The sequence below is a fragment of the Solea senegalensis genome, linkage group LG19 (genome assembly GCF_019176455.1).
Source record: "Solea senegalensis isolate Sse05_10M linkage group LG19, IFAPA_SoseM_1, whole genome shotgun sequence".
NCBI classification, from domain to species: domain Eukaryota; kingdom Metazoa; phylum Chordata; class Actinopteri; order Pleuronectiformes; family Soleidae; genus Solea; species Solea senegalensis.
This window is the reverse complement of record NC_058038.1, coordinates 1,976,574-1,999,549: the sequence shown is the minus strand read 5'-3', so window position 1 is coordinate 1,999,549 and position 22,976 is coordinate 1,976,574. Positions and strand designations below refer to the sequence as shown.

The window sequence follows — 22,976 nt, the reverse complement described above, 5'->3', positions numbered from 1 at the left end:
AAGGAATGCACTCAGTTTCATTGTAAAGACATACATTTGCATGTGTATTTCCTTGCAAATATACATATGTATGTAGAGAATCGACTCAAAGATGAATAATTTAGAATTTTAAAAGTTTTTACACAATGAACAAGAAAGGAAGGGATTTAAAATATGTAAATAATAATAATGATAATACAAATAATAATTCTAAAAATAATAATAATAATATTACAAATATGTTTACATATCTAATTGACCCAGTATTTATTCTTAAACCTTGCGTAGTTATGTGTCAAAAATGCAAGCTTATTTATACGAAGTATTACTAATTAAAACACATGTAAAAAGTAGTAATGATTACAAATCAGTATAACCACAAGCACGAGCGCTGGAAACGTTCATTTGGAAAGAAAAAAGGACCTGAACTCACCGTGAGCTGAAGAGCGTCAGACTGAGGCTGGGATGAACTTTGAGAATTAAAGGATGGGAAATATGTCAAATAAAAAAAAAGAAAAACAAAACGACAGTCACAACAACACGATGGCTTTGATTTCCGTGGTGATATTTCACAGTGATGTCCCGTTAAACTGCTCACACACACACGCGCACACACACACACACACACACGCTCACACACACACGCACACACACACAAATAAAAGAGGTCTGATTTAACAAGTGTAGGTGGTAAAAAAAAAAGGAAAAATAGGTGACGCCATTTTTATAGGCCCGCTGCCTGATCTCGTGCACGTGCGCGGCCTCCTCTTCGTCATCTCTCCTCGTGCTTCATATAATCCGTGCCCTCTTCTTCTTCATTATCATCATCATATTCATTACTATCCCTGCAGTCGGTCTCCAGGCGGCGCTGTGGCGTCAGGACGCCCTCCATGTTGAAGGTGAAGTCTCAGTCCAGTATCAGCTGAATTCCTCCGTGCCTGCTCGGTCTCTGACCGACAGTCAGGCGCCGGTCGGCCGGTGGCGCGGGCCCGGGCGCGTGGACAGCGTGGACAACGGGCCCCTGTGAAGGATTTCATCTGGAGAGAGAGAGAGAGAGAGAGAGAGAGAGACATGTTTGATTAATTACAATGATGTTTGAAGGAGAACTGTGAAGGAAACGAAGAAAATAACCTTTAAAAAAACTCTATTATATTATATATCTACTAGTATTATAACGACTGTGTGTGTGTGTGTGTGTGTGTGTGTGTGTGAGAGAGAGAGAGGGGGGCGGTGTCGTATAGCTGCACGGAGACATTTTATGATGATTTCGTCTCTGTGGTTTTTTAACTCCACTCGACGTGTACAGCCGAATAAAAGAAACATTCTGGCCTGTGTGCACGAGACATACATGGAAAAATAAAGCGTATCCGTTACGTCTACATATTTTTAAGATGGACGGACAGTGAATTGAAATAAAAACGATATAAATCAAGAAAATCATCGCGCGCCATCCCGAGAGTCGACAGCTGCCTCTGATAAGGCAAAATATGCTTTTCATCGACGCCCGTGACGTCAACTATAAAGTTGTCCTCGTGCAGCCCCGCTCTTCACAGCAGCAGCAGCAGCAGCAGCGGCGGTGGTGATGGTGGTGATGGTGATGGTGGTGGTGACGGTGTAAAGATTGCGTTCATATTACATCTGACTGTGCGTGTCCTTGTTCTCTGACACACTCAGGTCGTTTCACACTCATCATAATTTACACTGTTCCAGCTGCTGTCACGTGCAGGGTTAAAGAATCAAATACAATAAAAAGTCACATCATTTATGTTCACGTGTTCATGTAACTACAGTATATGTTACTGTTATTCTTCAAATCTGTCCCGTAATTCATAGATTTATTAATGCTTTTCCAACATATACAGAGATGCCACATCTGGTGCATGGACAAAAAACGAAAAGCGAGTTTTAATGAGTTGCATGAACTCATGTTGATCATTTAATGGTGAACGATGACTGATGAATGAATGAATAACGAAAGGATACCGACTCACTTCCAGTTTTAATGAGAACTTGAATGCACACAATCTTTAGAGACGCAAAAGTCGACTAGTTGACGTGATGACGTCATATATTGTACATATACAGTAGGTCACATGGGTTTTCGTCTGCTTATGTTAATTGCTGGGTGGAATAGCATAGAAAATGTGTTTATTAGTTGAAAGAAAGACGGAAAGAAAGAAACAACAGTTCTGGGGTTAACGCTAACTATAACGTTAACTATAAATCCAAATTGATTTTAAAAGTTTTTTGGCATTTAAACGGAATGTAAATTAACATATAGAGATGAAATAATAGAGATTAAGTGTGTTTGTGCTAACAACTGTATTATATTGATCTATCCATCGACACGTGATGTATTTAAATGTGGGTCAAACAATTGTTTTGTTTTGTTTGCTTGTTGTTGAGCATTTGGGCTTTGATTTATCAGCCATGGCATCACGTTGCATGTGTATGTATTTCTACCTGATCTTGTGTTCATTATGGAATAATACTGGTGTGTTTTCTCCAGCATATCACAGACGCACTCATGCTCCCTGAACCTGCTCTTTCACAGTTGGAGACTGATGGATCCTGATGTGAGCATCTGGAATTATGCCTGCAATAACTGCTCAGTCAGTACCTTTAGAAAGTTAAGTTAGTTAACTTTGATCTATTATATATTTATTTATTATTTCATTTCTTGTATTTGTTTTTTATAACCTATTCAACAATATTCATTATCACTGTGTAAGTTATACAAATCACATCAACATCTCCTCGTCACATGTCATATATACAGTCATCCAATCCATCTGTCTATCTATCTATCTATCTATCTATCTATCTATCTAACTAACTATCTATCTATCTATCTATCTATCTATCTAACTAACTATCTATCTATCTATCTATCTATCTATCTATCTATCTATCCATCTATCTATCTATCTATCTATCTATCTATCTATCTATCTATCTATCTATCTATCTATCTATCTATCTATCTATCTATCTATCTATCTATCTATCTATCTATCTATCTATCTATCTATCTATCTATCTATCTATCTATCCATCTATCTATCTCTATCTATCTATATATATCTTCAGAAGAAGAAGTAATTAAGAAATAAAAAAATGAATTATCATGAATCTCTCCATCATCCTTTGTTCAGCTCCTGCTGGTGAAGAGGACGTAAGTATAAGTGTAGGTGTGAGGGGGAGGAAACGTCCCACCCTCCTGCCACAGCAGCTCGACAGGAAGCAAACAAACAAACAAAAACAAACAAACTTGGTTTGTCTGTGTCACTTTCTGGCACCACCACCACCAACAACAAGCATGCTCGAGCCTTTAATGCGTCCCTGCTGCTGGTTGCAGGACACGGGAAGAAGGCAATTCAGCCCTGATGGAGCAATAAAACCATGTGAGAGACGTGGGGAGGAGGAGGAGAGAGGGGGAGAGCAGCAAAATGACTCTCTTTGTCTTTCAAGACTTTAAGAGCCCGCCATAAAACGCAAAGAAAGGCGGGTGAGAGAAAAGAGTGTGAGGCAGACAGGAAGAGGACACACACACACACACACACACACACACACACACACAGAGGAGTCACCTTGTCTCGCCTCCAGACCAAACAGCCTCCTCCTCCTCCTCCTCATGTTCATTTCTTGTTTTTCAGTCCTCCACCTCCTCCATCACTTGTTTTTGGAGTCTCCGCCCTCTTTGTTTTCATCTGTCTGTGCATCTCTATCTCTTTCTCCTTCTTCACAGCTCCTCTGCCTCTATCATCCCTTACCTCCTCTCTGTGTCTGTCCCCTTCTCTGCTCCATACCTTTCGAGTGTGACATGTCCTCGGTGTGTCCACGGATCACCCCGTCCTCCTCCTCCTCCTCCTCCTCCTCCCTGCTGCGGCAGCTGTTGCTTCCACGGCTGTTATACTACTGTTTTTGGACCGGAACCGGATGACACCCTCTTCCTCTTTGTCATCATCCGTCGTGGACTCCTCTTCTCCTTTGCTTTGCTCTCATTTTCCTCCCCGCGGGCGTCTGTGATCAGTCTGCGCGGTAACAGGTCGCTCTCATCCATGATGGCATGACGCGCGCGCGAGAAAACTGTGGGACATGTGATGGTTCCGCAGATGTCGCGAGGTGTCCACGGGAGAGAAGGTGTGTGCGCGCGGGCTGCGGTGCGTAACGGAGGGAGGAGGAGGATGTGGCGGGTGGTGATGAGGAGGAGTAAGAGGAGGAGGGTGGGATACCTTTTTGTCAGGAGAGCTGCGGACAATTGGCAGTCTTTCTTTCTTTCTTTCTTTCTTCCTTTCTTTCTTCCTTTCTTTCTTTCTTTTGTTTTTGCTTCTATTAACACCGACGTCGCGTGCAGCGTCCTAGGTAATAGTTGCGTCTCGTGCGCCACACCTGGCGGAGGTTGAGGTGAAGCTGCTACTCATGCGCACAATCGGAGGCGCTATTGGCCTCGCTGTCTACATGTTTGTATCAGCCTTTCAGCATCAGTTCTGCTATAAACACTGACGTTGTCAGGACCAGTAGTCCTCATGGAGACCACAACCTGGTCCTAATGAGGCAGAATCTCATGACTGAGGAACTAGTCTAAGTTAGAGGTAAGATCTGGACTGTATAGGTTAAGGCTTGGACATTAAGTGAAAGATTTTGTGTCCTAAAACTAATAGTTGCTCAAACGTGTGTGTACTGCAATTATCACCTCTTTAGGTGCATGCCCCATGTCACCCCATGGAGACCGAAACCTGGTCCTAATAAGATAGAGGACCTAGTTAAATTTAGGGTTAAGATTTTGGTTAGGTTAAGGTTTGGTGTTAAAGATTAAAGAAATGATTATAAGTAAATGTCCTAAGAAGAGTAGCTGTGCAAACCTGTGTGTGTGTGTGTGTGTCATGTTTTCAGTGGAGTACAGACATGTTTTGGCATTAATGCACAGGCGGCCAATTGCACTCTGGGGTTCACGGGCAGGCCACACCCCCTTTCTTTCTTTCTTTCTTTCTTCCTTTCTTCCTTCATTTTCTTCTAACAGGAAATGACCTCCCCAGTCTCCACTAAAACACACTCTGTCCATTTTTCACGTTCCATCAGAATGAGAATAACGTATATATCTCAGGTACAGGCACGAGGACCTCATGCAGCGGCCTGCACTTACAAGCTGCATTCAATTACAGTGCACTTTAGTGCAGCAGTCCGCCGCACGTGGAATGTCCTCTCTCTGACTGTAGTTCCTCTCTGTACATCGCTCTGCAGCAGCATTTGATTGTATTTATGTGGCTTTATTTAACAGTGGCTGGTTAGGCACTGTGTCTCAGCAGGAGTTCACTTTTAATGACATGGAATGAAAACAGGGCTGCACTCATCTTTGCCCACTGGAGGAGCCTTTTTTATTTTTATTTTATTTTTTATTTATTTGTTAATAAATAAAATTATTATTAAATTATACTTCTTACATGGATACAAAAATTAGAGTCATGATCTGAGGTACACGCCTTATGATGCAATACCAACCGAAAGTTTCGCACGCGCCACCTTAATCAAACCATTCAGTGTGCAGTATATCTGCAGTATTAATGCTAAAAATGTATATAAAGGCGAAAGTGTTACAAATATTTGCAAAATATGACAATAGAAACATGTTCAACCATCATAATCATCCACAAAATGAGACATTAAAAAAAAGAAACTATCTACATGTTTGAGCACGCGACGTTGCATGTAAGGAGCATGACGTGAAAGTATTTTAAACATCATCATATCGAGAAATCAGGGCAAACACAGTAACTATATATATATAAATACAGTTTATTTATTTTTGTCCAAACTTGATAAAGCTTATACATTTAATAAAGTTCACATTGTTCTGTCCATTTTAAGACTCGCATTGACTTGCATTCATTTGGACAGCCTATAGGCCTTAACCATAACCAGTTAATGCCCAACGCTGACTGCAACCTAACCAACAATGCATATGTTAGCCCTGAACTCAACCAGTTACTCAGAAATTAGGCTCTGTCTTCATTAGGATGAGGTTTTGGTCTCCATGAGGACTACTGGGTCCTGACAAGGTCAGTGTTTATGACAGAAAAAGACCATTAAGAGGTAACAAGTACAAGAACACACACTCACAGTCCGCGGTCCTGTTGATGAGAGGAGCATGGTTGAACTGGAGTGAGTAAAAATGGTGGAAGAACAAGAAAAGATGGAGAGGAGAAAAGAAACAAGAGACAACAAAAGAAGCAAATATGGGAATATGGATTATTTCTGCCTTCGAGTGTCGCTGCTGTGCCTGACAAAGCGTCTCATCCGTCTGCATGCATACAGAAGAAGAAGCCTAACGTGTGTGTGTGTGTGTTAATAACTGCATGAATGAGGAAACAAACACCCACAAATATCACATCTGTATTCAGCTTCAGTGGAATAAGGTGATGTCACTGATGCTGCTTCATCCACTTTAACATGTACTTTAGAAAAAACATAAAAAAACATAAAAAAGAAAAAGAAAAAAGACACTCATTACAAAAACACTGTTTTCAGTGCTTGCAGAATATTTGAGCTTGGAAACATTATTATTATTATTATTGTTGTTGTTGTTTTTGTTATTATTATTCACGATAATATTATTGTTATTATTATCATTATTAGTATTATTAATGTTAATAATATTGTTATTAATATAATAATAATAATATTAATAATAATAATAATGACAATAACAATAATAATAGTAATAATGTTAATAGTAGTAGAATGTGAATTCAGCTCATTAAAGCATATACATTGTAAATAGTCTCGCCTGCTCAACTCACAGTGACATAATCATTTCTTAATGGCGGCTTGATTCCAAATCAATACATCCTGCTGCTTTTATCTCTTAGTCGTGCGCTTTACACGTGTTTTTTATGACCCCGTTTCCTGATTCATGGCGTTAAGAGTCGCAGTCGTGTGGCTGTAAAAGTGAGGCTAAAGGATTAGAGCGAACTTTGTAAAGACATATTTTAAACTGTGAAACTGTAAGTTCGTCTTATTGCTGCCGAAACTGAATATCTCTTGTTTTAAAGGGTCATTTCAAACGAATACACTCTTAGTTTACAATAATATTTTTTTTTTCAGTGGCCTAGTATTAATAATGTATTTTGTTGTAATTTAAACGTTTTACATGAAATAAATAAATGCTTGTTAAACATTGTTAACCTTTTTTTTAAAGCACCAGATAAGCAACTGTTTGTTTTACTCATTCATAGACGCATACACAGGCTATGTGTGTATTTAAATTTGCCAAAAAAGTTGTTTACATACAAACAGTGTGGTAGTGTTAGTGTTTTTAACTCGAGAGGAGTCAGATTATAAATATATATATCAAACCGTACAGAGGAGGTGCATTGTGTTCACGTGCATATTCAGACAGTAATGGGTGATTACATTAACACCAGAATTAAGCTTGATATTATGTACTGACTTCATGAAAGACGAGTCGCAACAAATAAAAGAATTGGAGCGAAAAGAAAAACAAATATCCAGTAATTATGTACATAATTTCAGATGGCGCAAAACTAAACAAGAGCCTTATCTGCAGTCTGAGGCGCACATGGATGCGGCTGTGTGTAAAAATAGACGCACATGTGGAGACCAGATCAACTTTTAACGTGGATTTCACGTCACAAACCGCGACTTCAACCCCACGGTCCACGCGCTCACCTCTGATTGATGCATTGTGGAAATCTCATGAGATTAAACGGGAGTATCACTCACCGTGTTTCGGGGCGCAACCGGCGGCATGTCGCAGACAGGACTCAGGGCCCAGATCCAAAATGGAGAATTATGATTGATTGTGTCCATTTGTGTTTGATCGCCGTCCCTCATCTGTGATGGTCACCTCAGGTTTGGTGGTTCATCAGCAACAGTTCACTTCCACGGTGTGTGGTCAGTGTTAACGTAGAAGTGTTGTCCTGCGCGCGTGTGTGTGTGTGTGTGTCACTCATTTCTCCCTAATTATAAACAGAAAACACCCCCCCCACACACACACACACACACACACACACACATGCACGCGCATACAACATGTATATACACACATACTTTTTTGCAAATGGTTGGACCCCTCGCGCCCTCCCACCATATCCATCCCTGGTCAAGCTCGTATAACCGGTTACCATGACAACTGGGCCCCAGATCGCTATAAAGTTTTACAGCACAGAAAGAGGCCCGAAACTCCCACCGTGTCCCCCCTCTCTCTCCCTCTCTCTTCCTCGTGTGTGCGTGGAATCTGTCTCTCCCTTTGTTTCCCTCCCTCGTGCCTCCAGAAGTCGCTCACCATGAAAACGAGGAGCTGTATGGAGTGTGTGTGTGTGTGTGTGTGTGTGTGCAGTCAGCAGCGCATTAGCAGGATTGAAACATATTATTAATGGAGCTGAATTTGCATTTTCTTACTTGCGCGCGAGCTGGAGGTGGCCCCTCGCACCTCACCTCGTGCTGCTTAAAGGTCGAGGTTGGCTCAGATTAAATGCAATGCATGTCAATGGAGTGAACTGTAACTTAGCTGTAGGCTCTGTGCCCCAGTGCAGTATGTGCCACATTGTCAATATTAGATATTAGAATATTATTATTACAATATCAATATTAGAGGAAGCTACAGCTCCCTAGACTATATATGCAGTCGGAGTTACAGTCCAGAACAGATGTGTAAGGTGCATTAGCATAATGTCCACGAGGAAAGATGGCGCAGATGGTGTTTGTGTGTGTGTGTTAATGTAATGCATAATGGCCATAAGGGGGCGTCACAGTCAGTATAGGGTCTGTAACCTTCTTAGCAGAAGGAAGTGATATATACCTCTATTAAATTGCTTTATGTTGTATACATGAAGGATGTAACAGGACATCTATTTACGCCTTTCATTGTGGAATAATAATGAAATTAGGAATATTTAAATGAGGAAACCAATTAGCAAATAGCACATTTCTAACGACTAACAAAAACATGTAAAGGGAAATCAGTATAATCAACTGACCTCAAAAAAACAAACATCATCATCTCAAAAATAAATAAAAACAGGCCAATATTTTGGTTTACATGCTTTATTATATACAAGATTATTGTATATAAAGTCTAATTGTTTGCATCTGTATTTGACTGAGTTTAGAGAATCATTCACCATCTTGTTCATATAATAAAATGGATTATATTTGTCACATCTGCACAAGTGAAGCAGAGCCAATGACCCCTGTGAGAAAACAACAACAACATTCTGGGCTTTGGATCAGCTGATATGATTCAGTATATGTGTCAATATTGATCAAAATCACTGGATCAGATATGAGAAAAAAGAAAACATATTCTAAATAATGAAAATCAAACACACAGAGATAACTCATTTGAACTTGATACTAAGTGATGGGACACGTGTCATGTGACCAGAATGACAGTGATGAAAGTGGACTTATTTAAAGGGAACATATTATGCAAAATCAACTTTTTAACCATTTTAATACTGATATTTGGGACTCTGGAGGCCCTACCAGTCGCCAAAGTTTATATATGAAGCTAATGTGCCGGATAATGTGCCGTATTTAGTCAGCAACGTACAAACACACACATTGTTAAGAAAAGGTCACATAGAGGTCATAACTGACCATTCTGACACGTCCTAATTAAACATATGTGTTCAGTACGTCCTCCATGACCGGAGCACAGACTCAGTCTGATACAGTCACATACAGCAGCTGTTTATGCAGCGAATAGCGGTGGATCAGTGGTGCTGTCCCTAAGTGTTTTTAACTGATTTACAGTTAAATCCTTATGTAGGACGTCTCTTCCTGTGACTGCACTCTCGCTGTTTTCCGCTCACGCTGCCATGTTGATATTGTCAGAGAACTAGTGGAGGGAGGGGGACCAGGTACCAGGTTCTATCACTAGTGGAAACGCAAAATAACCGTGCCATTCCACTTACATACTTTGGTCACCTTTATATGGGGCGCTCTGGATCACTTTGTTTTGAAGTCTCTTGAAACACCCCTGGATTCCACATTATACTGCAACAACAAATGTCTTAAGCAACACATGCCAATGCAGCTCTTCTGTTTAACTGCAAGACGACAATTAGCTAAACGTGTTACCAACAATTCATCCACCAGAGTCTGACTCACAGTCCCTGGAATGTGGCCAGATTTGTTCTTTTTTTAAAGGAGACATATTATACCCTAATTCTCCAAATTAAAATAGTTCCCTGGTGAACATGTCAGTGACATGCGATGATCAAAATACCATAAGGATGAAGCACCATAGCAGTTCAATAACCCTGCCAAAACCACCCCTTTCAGAACACTCCCACTTCACACACACACTTCTGCCAAGGGGTTTCTGATTGAGGTGACTAAAGTATGTAAGTGGAATGGAGACAGTTAGCTTTGAGCCTACAGGAAAACCTGCAAAGACGGCATAAAACTTGCCTCAGCATGGCACGGTTATTTTGCGTTTCCACTAGTGATAGAACCTGGTACCTGGTACCTTTTTACCTGCTGTGGCGAGTTTCCATGTGAGCTGAGCCGATACTATAGCGTGACGTCACAGGGAGAGGCACCAGAGTCAAGCCGAAACTGTAGCTCAGTTAAAACGACTTAACAATCCTGAAAACGTGGGTTCATCTCCAACGATTAGCAAGGAATAAAAGTGTTGTGGTGACTCCGCCCACGTGGAGGAGGTATTATATTGTAATGGAAAACCAACTAAGCTGTTTAGGTGATGGAGCAATAGAGACTCCCCTTTTTCCCCAACTCCCAAGAAACCACCAGCAACCTCAGCGACATCTGAAGGGCAGGTCATGCTTCCCATGTCTGCTGGTACACAGAGGTCAACTAAGGTCAGTTAAAGATGATTAAATCTATTATTATTATTATTATTATTATTATTATCATTATTATTATCATTATTATTATTAATAATAAAAAGAGGACGTGCGCTGGCATTCTGACTGTGAACAACCTAAACACTCACAATCAAGCATGTACACCTGCACATACATCACATACTCACACACACACACAAGCAGAGAGTCAGATACAAGGACGGGGAGAGTACAACCCCACAGTAACATGCCGAGTTAGCAGCTTTCTAACCATAGTGTCACTGCAGTCCCCTGTAGGTAATTATAAAAATGAAGGGGATTTCTCAGAAAAATCTCACGGACTAGACTCTCATTTGTCTGCTTTACTTTACTGCTGCAACACCCTGGTCCAGATTATTCCATTGTGTGTTAGTCCCACACATGTTAAAAGTCTCATCTCCAGTGAAGCCAGATGTTCTTCCCGGACATGTGGTGTGTCTAAAATAGAAGAGTCACAGCGGCAGAGACATTTGCTGAGCTGCCAAATATCTATCCTCTTTAGTCTTCAGTTATTTAAGCATTTTCAGATAGGTTGGGTGTGTATGTGTATGTGTGTGTGTGTGTGTGTGTGGGTGGATCAGTCAGCGCATCTGTTCAGGCCTCTCCCACACAGTCAGTTCACACGCGGGGTTTGTTCGTTTTCAGCACCTCTGGCTCGCTCTGATTCATGTTGAAGTGCAGCTGTACACAAGACGCTATGCTGCACCGTGTTCTGAAAACTATTTTCTAAATGTTTGCGTAACACACATCAGACACTGTATGAACAGGCCACAGTCATTATACTCTCAGCTCTCGACGCCAGTCAGTACGTTTGCATGCACAGTTCAGTCGAGCTAAGTCCGAGAGAGAATCCCAAACTCTATGTATTGGCTGTGCATGTCTGACTGGGAGGCGCCGTATGGCTCTATGAGCTGCTAGTGCATATTGAAGCAGTTTCCTGTTGACCTTTACGTCACAGAAAAACAAACAGAGAGCTTGTGATCTGTGTGTTTCATACCTGCTGTACATTAATCGTTAATCGTGACGCAAACTAGATGGAACATGGCTCCTGTGGTTGCTGTGTTGTCTGGAGAAAGATGATTATTAGATTAGATTAGATTATAGGTCGCCTCATTCTACCTTCAGGTCAAAGACGGGGTAGGAAATGTTGGTGCATGTGCTAACGCTATACATGCAGGAGTAGTCGGACTATGAATCGCATTATCCAGGTATGTTAGTCGGACTATGACTAGCTCGATTTTAGTTGGACTAACATGTCAACATGAGATCAAGAAAACAAACTTTTAACGTGCACGTAAACACACTGACTGTCTCTAAAGATTCTAATCAACGTGTCATTATCAGGCTTTTGTGCAGCTTAACGAAGAGCTCGTCATTTGAATGAGGTAAACATGTGAAACATAAGGTCAGGGGTCAACCACTGCCCTATAGGTTGTATTGGGTTTGAAAAAAAGTTGTATGTTACATTTATATCCTCTTTTTTATATATTTTTGATTGTGTTGCTTTCTCTTTTGTGTGAAAGTTCATGAATTGAACCTTCAATCTGAGGAGCTGAAGCTCAGTGGATTATTTTCAATCACGTCTTACAGCCCATTTTTTTGTCCCCTGTCTGTGTCCTGTTTGTCTCTCTGTGTTTAAAAGACAAAATATAAACACAATTATTCATATGAATTGATATTATGACTTTATTAATCTGGGATTAGTAATATGAAGGAACTGCCTTATCTTATTTGACAGAAAGTGTACAATTGATCCAATTTTTTCAGATTGTATTTCTTCATTTATTATAAGAATATAAGTAGTTACTTTGGAGGTTTGAGGTTTCATTATTTCACATTTGTTTATTTATTTTCAGACAAGGCCACAGTACATATCTGGTGCAGTCTTTGTGGACCATTTCCAATATAATGTGGCCTATAATGAAATACTCTTGCAGTACCAGTATATGACCAGAAGATGGCACTGTAAGACATGGAAAGAAACAGAACAACAATATTGTTCTGTTTCTTTCATAAAACTGTTGTATTACTCCCTAACCATGTGATATAATTAGTTATACTGCAGTTATACTGCAGTGTTTTGTGTAATTTTGCACAATGTTCAAAATTTCATTTGCAAATTATGAATTTTAATGATGAAATAGAGGCTTAGTTATGAGGGTGTTATTAACTGTATGATCCGGACCATCGGCAGCTGCATGCAATTATACTTCCTACTGTAAAAACCAAATGATTGATTTTAATGTAAAGCTGATTTGAATTTAAAGCAGAAAAGACTGTGTGTGTGTGTGTGTGTGTGGTGTCACCATCCAAACCCCTGAGCCAGTGTTTTATTCCTCTCCGTCTCTCAGGAGGCACCGGCCTCTGGCCCGCAGCGCTTCTTCTTTTTACTATTCTGTATTTCACCGGCTCTTTTATTGCCACCGACAGACAATTAATGTCTGCTGAACACACGCCTGCTGCCCGTCAGCAGGCCACAGTCTCCATAAAAGGCAGCTTCCTGTGAAAAACAGACTGTGGTGCCATCGCTGAGAGGGAGAGCAGGATCACACAGAAAACCTACAGTGATCACAGTTTTATTCTGACAGCTATAAAGTCAGGAGAGCCCACAGCAAACCACGCTGATCACGTCTCATTTGACCTTGCTGCTACAGTGCAAGTGTTTTCTCAGGTCTCCAGCGTCATCACACCTGAGCTTGGGGCTACAAGACAATCAGAGACAGGACTGACCCTCAATCAGTGTCTGCCACTTCATCCTCCACATGAGGGTTGTAGTGGAGCTGGAGCCAATCGCAGCCGACGCAGAGCAAAGGACGGGGCAGGTCCTGGACAGGTCAGCAGGCCATGGCAGGGCAAACAACCACTGACTGCACACATTCACACAGATACGGTCAGATGTAGCACAGAGGTCAGCAAGTTCATTTGGAACAAACAAACTGAATATGCCAAAATATCAATGAACCTAATTCACATGTTTGCATGTTTTTGAACTTTGGACACACACGGGGAGAACATTCAAACTCCACGTGACCTTCTTGCTGTGAGGCATCAGTGCTAGCCACTGCTGTGCCGCGTGTCCCTTTACCATAAACTATACAGATAAAAGAGGTTTGATAAGTGAAGCCTAAAATGGACGATCAGCTGCCAGCGTGTGCCAAAAGAATCCTGTTTGAAGTCTATGGTAAAATGAGCGTCTCCTCATCACTTTGCATTACTAGCATTACTAGCATTGTCAAATAGATTTCTGGTTGAACGTGATGTCTGTGAAACTCTGACATGGTGACGGTTAAACTGCTTAAAAATAGGAGTTGATTACATTTTAAAACACAGTCTAAACAAGGATGTCACTAGTCACCCTGCAACACTTGCTGTTTTACAGTGATCAACTCCTTTATTTCCTTTCCTTCTTCTTTTCAGTTTAAAGCACACTACTTACTGCAGGGCTATAGAGGCCACGCCCCATACATGCACTGTGCATTCCTCCATCACATGACAACACAGATGATTTCTACAGAAGCCACACACACTTTTATTTCATAATTTTATAACCTGACAACCTCCTTTTCAAATGAAAGATTTGAAAGTTGTTAACACCCCGTTTAATAATCCTTACTATGTATTCTTGTTCTTGTTGTCAACATGTTAAGATACTGCAGAGCCAGGTGGTAGCCTGATTTTATGCCCTGTAGTCACACAAGTGAGGTGTCTATATATATATGTATATATAACATGTGTGTGTATATGAGTCTGGGTGACTCTGGTTCAGTAGGGCCCCCATGTTCCTTTTCCTTACAAGTATTCACCCCCTTGAACTTTTCCTCATTGTGTTACAACCACACATTTAAATATGTTCTATTATAAAAGTACTTTTACAAACTACTGTGTAAATGTGAAGTGAGAGGTTGGAAACCAAGGAGCTCACCAGACTGATCTGGGATGAAGTTGTGGAGTGGAGTGAAGTTTAAAGCAGGGTTTAGGTATGTATGTATGCGGGCCCTAAAGTCCCTTGATACACCCCTGTATCGGAACAGAAGCAGAACACTGAGAGCAGTGGTTAGTACAGGAAGTGCCATACTTATCTTTGGCCACGTGAAACTAATCAAAATGTGATCGATCAGACGGAGTCCAGCATGTTTGATGTGGACCTGGTCCCTGACGGCACAGTGTCAACTCTGAAACAATGGGTGTGTGTGTGCTGATGGAGGGGCCCGCATGTGTGCAGATGGTTCATGACTTTTATAGATGCAGCGATGAGTACTGAGTACAAATACTGAATGAAAAGAAGACTCGCAGTCTTGAGAGGCTTGGCAAGGAGGGGACGGTTCACACATGACAATGATTCTAAACAGATCAGGGGAAAAAAACACACACACGTTTGTGATGAAGAAAGGAGCTGAGTATGCGCCCTGATGAAAATACAAGACAAAAGCTTTTGAAGTCTTTTACACGATGAAGAGGCCGAGTTCACTGAGCTGAAACAACATGGCCGTGCACTAACACAGGTGTCACCCATGAGCAGTCTGATCAATGCTGTCGTCAAAGACGGTCTCACAAAACATATATACAATATGTATACAATATAACTATACATATATATATATATATACGTATACATATATATATATATAGATATAGATATACATATATATGTATATGTGTTAAACTGTTTACATTGCTTTAAATGAAGTCCAGAGTTTGTACAATGTGGCGGCCAAGTTTTACTGCCATGTTTGTTTTCGAGAGGCACTCAGTTAGTGGCAATATGCAACTTCACCCCTAGATGGCACTAAATCACACAGACTGGTATTTTAAAGGCTTGGCACACACACACAATACAGTCACCTCAAAGGGATCCTGTGTGTGTGTGTGTGGGGTGGCTCAGTGGTTAAGACCGGTACCCTGTGTGCGAAAAACATCATGGTCGCAATGGTCGCAAGTTCGATTCCACCCCTCGCTCACTGTACTCAATTCCATTGTAAGTCGCTTTGGATAAAAGCGTCTGCTAAATGACATGTAATGTAATGTAATGTGCCTTCATTCATCAAAAGTAAGATATTTAAGACAGACACTATCTGTTGGTTCATGTCCTAACACTGGAGTGATATTATTGACCAAAGCAGTTTTGCTTTAAACTTTATATTAACTATATATTATTATTTTTTTTATCTGCTTGCCAAGCAACGTAATTTCGTTGTGTGTTTTCTGTGCATGACAATAAAAGGAAGTCTAAGTCTAAGCTGAAATTGCATTGATTATAATTGTGTTATTTACACCAAATGTGCATTAAAGGAGCAAATCTTCAAAATAAAACCAAACAACTTAATAATATTTTTTTTCAAGCTCATGCCCAACACTAATTGGATCGCCCCTTAATTATCAAGGGGCCCCAAGAATCCACTTAAAACTATTGAAATGGCCTGATATTGATCATACACCACCTTGATGCTACAGCGTTTTTTTTATATTCTTTTCACCTATTTCTGGAAAATATCAGTGAACCAGTGAACTGTCTTCCTGATGCCCTTGACTTGCAGTTCAACATAATGAACACTAGGTGGGGAAAGAGGGCCACAAACTGAACACACACACACACACACTCTCACTGGTTTGAATGTGAATCCATGTCATTTGTGAGGCCTGTCATGTTTCAATGCCGTTTCTGTCCCATGTGGCAGATTAATGACAGACATGTGCATGGTTTTAATCCTAAACTGGACAATTATTTGAACTGCTATGATTAAAAAAAAGAAACAAAAATAATGTGTTACAGGCCAAATAATTATCTGTTGGGTCAGTTTTGCATGGGACAGGCAACAAGCTGTGCTTAAATTGGACTCATTCCTTGCTCTTGGCCATTTTAAATCATCTTCATCTGTTGTCGTTTATGACTCTGCAACTGTTTTCACTATTCTTTGTGGTGTTTCACTTTGTTTGTTTTCACTCTGTTGTTGTGCTCATGTTTCTCTTGTAAAAGATACCAGCGTAAATGCAACTTCCCCAATAAATAGAGATGAAATTAAATCAAATCAAATAACACTTTGCCAAAAAGGAAAGCAATCTCTCCAAGACACAGTGTCTTTTCACTTTTCAGGTCTGATTTGAAATGAAATCTGTAAGAAATCAGAAAGGAGCTTTATTTTCTGCTGACACCAGTTAAAATGAGCGTGTATCTCCACCAACAGCACATTCACAGAGTGTCACGTGCATTAGCACAACACTTTATTTTACCTGTTCAATGTTCACTATTACCAGTGAAAATAATCTGTCATATCTGGCAGTCCAAACTTTGAGCTGATCTTCCCCACACTCGCGCACACACCCACAAAATCACATGAGTTGTTTTTCTCGTTTCTTTTTTTTTGTGCCTGATTCTGCAAATAATCACAAAGATGAACAAACACACAGCACAGAAATCTAAATCGAGTGTTTGGTGTGTGGACGAGGTCTAAATAACGGTGCACACAAACATACATTTATAGAACACACTCGTGAGTCTAACATTTAAGACTCAGTCGTGAATGTTTTTTATTAAATTCAGTCCGTCCGTATAGACTGAAACAAATCTAATTGTGTAAAGATGTTGATAATGACACGTCTTAAATCTAAAAGAATGTCTCTCTTTGACATATTTTATTATTATTATTATGATTGCTCAGTTACATTATTTGCAGATATCCCCAAATTGAAGCAACATGGAACGTTTCTCATGGCAGCAGCTGAGCTGCTGAAGCCTCTGCAGCGTGTGATGGGATCGTGAGCCACATCACTTTAATGCCAAAGAATTTATTTATAACGTTTCCCCGTTGTTAGTCATCGTGGTGACAAGGAAAGTGCACGTACTTTAACACAGGCAGCACATTTCTGTCACTCAGGTGGATCCAGTGTTGTGGATTATGTGAGATTTGTAAGTCGTGATGTTTGTGTAGTATTATTACATGGACTTATATATTGGGCCTGTGCCATTTTGGTCACTTCATTAATGCTACGCCCAGTTTTTAGAACTGTTATTTGCACGCTTGCTTTCTAACAATATGTACATGTATACTTTCTTTTTTTTATTAATAACACAAACAAAATAAATGAATCAAAACTAAAAGTAAAATAAAATAAGAGGAAGACAATAATAATTGGTAACACTTGCAATAGCAACATGGTTAGAATATGACGGGCACTTTGTAATATGGATTATGTTGTTCTTAATTTTATATTAAAACCTTGGTAATAACCATGTAAAAATGTGTGGAGGGGTGAAAGGGTAATACCATAATTCCTAATCTTAATTTTGTTGCAATGGTGGAAATTGTATGATGTATTGTAAATGACTTATTGTATATAATATGAGCACAGCATGGATAGGGGTGCGCAGCGTGTACACCTTGTGGTGTGTGTGGTGTGTATGGTGTGTGTGGTGTGTATGGTGTGTATGGTGTGTGTGGTGTGTATGGTGTGTATGGTGTGTGTGGTGTGTATGGTGTGTGTGTGTGTGTATGGTGTGTGTGGTGTGTATGGTGTGTGTGGTGTGTGTGTGTGTGTATGGTGTGTGTGTGTGTGTGTGGTGTGTGTGTGTGTGTGGTGTGTATGGTGTGTGTGTGTGTGGGTGTGTATGGTGTGTGTGTGGTGTGTATGGTGTGTGTGGTGTGTGTATGGTGTGTGTGGTGTGTGTGTATGTGTGGTGTGTGTGTGTGTGTGGTGTGTATGGTGTGTGTGGTGTGTATGGTGTGTGTGTGTGTGTGTGGTGTGTGGGTGTATGGTGTGTGGTGTGTATGGTGTGTGTGTGTGTGTGTGTGTATGGTGTGTGTGTGGTGTGGTGTGTGTGGTGTGTGTGGTGTGTATGGTGTGTGTGGTGTGTATGGTGTGTGTGTGTGTGGTGTGTATGGTGTGTGTGGTGTGTGTCTATACTCACGACAGTCTGTGTGTGTGAGGAGGACGAGAGCGACTGAAACCATCTCACGGCTTCTCCATGTTGTTGTTGCAGTGCAGATGAAGCTCCTGTGTCTACTGTTGTCCACTGTTTGTGTGTGTGTGTGTGTGTGTGTGTGTCGATGTGGAGTCAGAGCAGAGTCTGTGAGCACCACGGGGCACAAAACAGTTTTACATATTAAAGACATCTACATATTTATTTAGATATCTAAATAGATTTGCTCAGTTAGTGCACATCTGTTCTAAGTTTAAAAAACCTTTCAAAAGTCTTTAAACTTCAAAGTTCACTATCACCACACTTAGTGCTTCACTTAACTAAAAAAACAAACACACAAAAAACAACACTTAGTCAAGCACAGGTGACTCCGAGGTGGTGGGAGGGGCCCTCAGTTTTTGCTCAGGGGTCCCACAAAGGCTTGGGTCGGCCCTGAATCAGAGTCTTCAGATCCTGGTTCGTCCAAATATCAAGTTCAAGCCTCTTTTTCAAGTTTCCATGAAAACAACTTTGTCTGTTGGAAGAGCGAGCTCCAGTGTTCAAGTGAGACCACCCACTGTGATCGAAGTCATGTGACTAGGTTTAACTATTACCACTATTATCACTTATCACTTCAATGCATCTCCAACAACACACAGTGTAAGTCAACTTTTCATCATCTTATTTATTTCATTTCATTTCATTAAATTTTATTTCATTTCATTTTATTTTATTTTATTTTATTTTATTTATTTTATTTTATTTATTTTATTTTATTTTATTTTATTTTATTTTATTTTATTTTATTTTATTTATTTTATTTTATTTTATTTTATTTTATTTTATTTTATTTTATTTATCGCTAACAGTGCGTGTTTTGCACATTTTACATAGTTTTCAGACACATTTTGCTCTTTGCCCATGTTGTTATCTTGTTACACTTCTCTCTTTATTTGCTCATCTTATTTAACACTGTTTTTTGTGCATTTGCACTTATTTATGAACGCTGTCATTTGACTTTCATCGTACATATAATGCAATCATTTATTCTAGTTATAATAAATGCACTCTTCTTCTGTTGGATTGTGTTTTAGTATTCACCTCTTAGTATTCTATATTATATTCAGTGTGAAGTGAGAAGTCAACACAAGACTATTCTGCTGAGACTAACAGACACAAGTCAACACGATGACAAAAGCTTCACAGCTACAAATATCGTGTTGATAAAGGCTCCACGAAGACTTGGGCTGGCCCTGGATTTGGTTTAGTCTTGATTGTTGATTCTCAGAAAACTCCGTATGAAATCACAAGTTTACAACACACAAGAGGTTGATACTCTAAAAGTCTGAACCTGAAATGATTTCCTCATGAAGAGAATACATGACATCGCGCCTTGGAAGACTAAAAATCACAAACCAGCAAAGTCAATCCATATCATTCAATTTAGTTTGACACTGAAGACGAGAAAAGCAAATATCAGATTTAGTCACTCTGTTGTGGTCCAGCAGGAATTATTGAAAATAGCTTGAACATGACAATAAATTTGAATTTTTACCAGCTCAGCGGCTGTCACGCGTACTTTATATTGATTGATAAGTTTATTGGGTGTGAGGTTATTTCTGTGGTTCTCTTTTTTGACATGTGCATTTTTCCTTCCGCGACTCCAGCGATGTCCATCTAATCTTTATCTGCTGCCGCGCTCGGACCTCGACAAAGACATGAAGAAGATGTAATGTTGACGTGCCAATCAAAACCACGTGGAGCTGTTTCTCATTCTGAAGACATGACATTATCGTAATTCTTTGGTTCTAACTTCTTTGAAGGATCAACGTGTTTTAAAAAAGCTGCAGATGGAGAGAGGAGAGTGTTGCAAGCATGCTTTCACACACACACACACACACACACACACACACACACACGTTTCTGTTGATAAACCACCCAGGTGGAAATCTTTTCTGTTCTTTTAACATGGTTTTATGGGAGCAACAACATGGCGGTCATAGCAGGAAGTGACTCCGAGGTCAGCTGATTCTGCACACATATGCTTCCTATCAACAGACTGTGTGTGTGTGTGTGTGCGTGTGTGCGTGTGTGTGTGCGCGCGTGAGAGAAAGACATTCTCATGAAATTGAGACAGTGTGACAATGTGGTTCTCTGAATCGTCCTCGTTCTAATCCATGGGAATGTAAATGCGCGAGGGACTGATGATGAAGACGTTTCATGCTGGACATTTGTTTTTAGTTTACAGTCGTTCCATATGATGTGGTGTAAAGTACGGTGTTTGACCGCTGATGCAGTGATGCCGTGTCCAGATTGTACATATGTACGAGGGCAGGAAATGGTGTCATGTTTGAATCAATGTTGTCATTTGAAAATGTTGAATGTGAACAAATGATATCATGTGCTCATCATATTGAACTTGCAATAGCAACATATGACAGAATATTATTATTATTACTATTTTTATTACTTAGTATGAAGTAGGTATTACAGTCATTAAGAAATGAATAGAAAATAATGTTTACAATATTAACAAACACTTAATTAATAAAAACAGAACTTTTAAATAGTATATATATATATATAGATATATATATATATATATATATATATATATATGTATATATTATATGTATATATATACTTTATTGCCTACCCTGCCTGAACATTCCTACAGAGATCAAATGCTTTGTCATGATTTCATCATCATGTTTGTTTTTAACACATCACCAACACTGACAGAGTTCAAAGACAAACATTCACAATGTTACAGTAATCATTTTGTTTTGTTGTTGTTGTTGTTGTTTTTGGAAACGTTTGGGATGAACTCACTCGACACTGTGACACTAAACGGATTTAGTGATGATTTCAGTTGAAAATTATGTTTGTTTTTAGTGGAGTTTGTGGATTCTCAGGCTTCAGCTGTGAACTTGCTCTGCCCTGTCTTCACTATAGTAGCATGTTGTACTTGGATATTATTACAAACACTTTGATGAAGGCTAATGTGCTAATGTGAGCCAAAATAAACCAGAGAAATGTGAGTATTTTATCCTTCTCCACTGTTTGTATTATGCATGTGCTACCTCTTTATAATTTATTTACCGGTAACTCAAAGAGGAAATCATGATTTTTATTTAGCCCTATAGGAAACCACATATGAAAATGTGAAATATGATGTTTTTTTAACATTAAAAAGTTGATTAACAATCATTCCTGTTGCCAGTGGTTGTTCTGCCTTGTGTTTTTTTATGTTATTTATTTATTTAGATTTTTAGATTTTTAGCTCTGCTTTGCCTCTGAATAAAATGTGACACCTTGAACGCACCAGAAGCAAAATGAGTTGAACAAAGAAGAAAAGAACAACTTTGAACAGCCTGTGAACAAATTTAAGGCGCTAATAAAAGGAAATTAGATGAAATATTATATATGCATATATATGTATATGCATATATATGTGTATATATATATATATATATATATATACATACTATATATATATATATATATATATGTGTGTGTGTGTGTGTATACATTGATCACTGTCCAAAGTTGTAAACAGCTGTTGAATAAACAGTGAAAAAGTCTCTGCTAATGGCCAGACGATGAATGTGTCGCTAGTGTTGCTCCAGAAATGGTGCTAGAATTGCATCACTGCCAGAAATGCAGAGAATACGTAAGAAATGAGTGTGTTTACTCTGGTTTTATGTTCTGTGCTGAAGTCGATAAAATCCTGCATGCTCTGCAAAGTCCTCTGACCCTGGAGTGGATGCTAATTAAACCCATTCTCAACACAGCAGTGACCAGGGTGGGACATACTGTATGTGAGGCTGCTTTGATCTGATTATCAACGACACATCAGCATTGACTTAGTTTATTACCCGTTCATGACCCTTTATTTTGCATAAAATCACGTTCTCATTGTATTTTGCTCATTTTCCTTCTCTTGTGCTTCTGCACAGCTGTTTTCCATCGCGGCCTCCGTGTCACGGTTTCCCAGCAAATTAACGGACTAAATAACGTGCAGTAATTACAGTCGTTACGACTCGCTCACTAATGACTTGTTTCATTATAGCAGTTAGTGATGTACAACACGGGTGACCACAGATGAATCTCAGTGAACACACCTGACACACGGCACACACACACACACACACATTTGTAAGGTCAACATCATTGTTAAATTTCACAGATGAATTGTGTGTCGGCTGCCAGTACACTGAGCTGTTTCACAG

The 22,976-nt window shown here is 39.7% G+C and overlaps 1 long non-coding RNA gene across 1 annotated transcript; it reads right to left on the bottom strand.

Moving 5' to 3' along the window:
- Positions 1 to 229: 229 nt before the first annotated feature.
- Positions 230 to 4,184, bottom strand: LOC122785624. The gene is made up of 2 exons (XR_006362312.1): positions 3,570 to 4,184; positions 230 to 1,016 (listed from the first exon to the last, which is right to left on the bottom strand). It is a non-coding gene; the product is annotated as an uncharacterized LOC122785624 (long non-coding RNA).
- Between the last annotated feature and the right edge of the window lie 18,792 nt (positions 4,185 to 22,976).